We start from the raw sequence: 1,365 nt of genomic DNA on the forward strand, positions 1-1,365 counted from the left end.
TAAAGAATTTTTTATTTCTGAAATGTCAGTAATAGTGCCTAGCTGGCACACACAACAAGCCTGCATCTTTCATATCTTCTGGTGAAAAGCAGCTGTAAAGTTCCATACAGACTCTTAGTTTACAAAGTGCTGTAACGTGTGGCTGGCAGGGTTCACAGCAGCCTACTTCACACACGTGACACACAGCTTGTTTGCTAGAATAGCCTAGTGCAGCAGCTTTCAGATACACAGGTTTGCCTGCAAAGGCCTCTTTACTATCCTCTTTTCCTTCTCCAGGGCAGAGTTGGGCCCTGTCTTTCTCACCCTTCCCAGTGCAGGTTACCTGTAAGCTTTTTGACAGACAGTTTTATAAAAAGCTCAGTTTATGTGGGAGGCAATATGTAGACGTGATTGTCTGACGAATAAATTGAAACAGTGAGTGTATAGTGAGTGAGTACTCATCTTTTGTATGCTCTCTGTTAATACTAGTATTGAATCCATATTATATGCTTACTAGTAATTATTTAACAAAGTGGAGGGAGGAGACCTTTCCTTTAGAAACCTAGGAGACCAAGTAAATGAATTTTACATTGATACAAGTGGGAACTCCCAGTATCTTCTACCTGGCTGTAGTTTTCAGTTAGTTTGGTACTAACATTTAATGCGTAGTAATTTTGTTTCTGATGAGATCACCAGACAGAAGCTGTTAAGTGAGCAAGAATTCCTCAGATTATTCCCCAAACTGTGTGTCTTGGTGATTTGATAAGGTGGGAGATGTTAAAGCAGGATTTCACTGACCTTAAAATGGTACAGCAGTCCTGTATCATCATAACTTTTAGAGTTATTTAGTGACCCTTGCACTTAATGAGGCTTTTTATTATTTTTTTGAGATGAGGAGAAATGGCTTTCAGATATTATTTGTGGGAGAAGACTTCATTTTGGCTATTCACTAGTAAGGAAGCAGAGAATCTTCTGTGTTCTGTGAGATGTACCAGTAGTCAGTCAGAAAATAACACGTGGGTCACTCTGGCCAAAGCAGCACATGAAGTGGGTTTCATATTTGGCTGGAGTGAAATGTTGCTGCAAGTTCCTTGAGACTGGGAAGATGGGCAGAAAGCGCCAACTCCTGATGTTGGGCAGCTGGAAGCAAAGTAGATGGTAGTCAAGTTCCCTCTTACTTCTCTGGTGCTGGGCAAGAATGGATGAAGATGCAGCATTGGAACACTGTTCTCCTAAAGCATTTTTTTTTAGTCCATGAGGAAACAGAGGTTAACACTGCCTTTCTGCGTGAGAGTGACATGCTGAATGTGTCAGTTAATTGAATAATTCTGTTTGAACTTGAATGTCCAGCTTGCAATTCAGTGATGTTTTCTCCATGTTCAGCAG

The 1,365-nt window shown here is 40.7% G+C and overlaps 1 protein-coding gene across 1 annotated transcript in view; it reads left to right on the forward strand.

Annotated features, from left to right (window-relative positions):
• PKD2 (polycystic kidney disease 2 (autosomal dominant)) overlaps window positions 1–1,365 on the forward strand; it is a 16,183-nt gene that overhangs the window by 9,397 nt on the left and 5,421 nt on the right. The gene's annotated exons all lie outside the window — the stretch shown is intronic.

Source organism: Eurypyga helias, unplaced genomic scaffold, assembly GCF_000690775.1.
Source record: "Eurypyga helias isolate BGI_N326 unplaced genomic scaffold, ASM69077v1 scaffold4666, whole genome shotgun sequence".
Lineage (NCBI taxonomy): Eukaryota > Metazoa > Chordata > Aves > Eurypygiformes > Eurypygidae > Eurypyga > Eurypyga helias.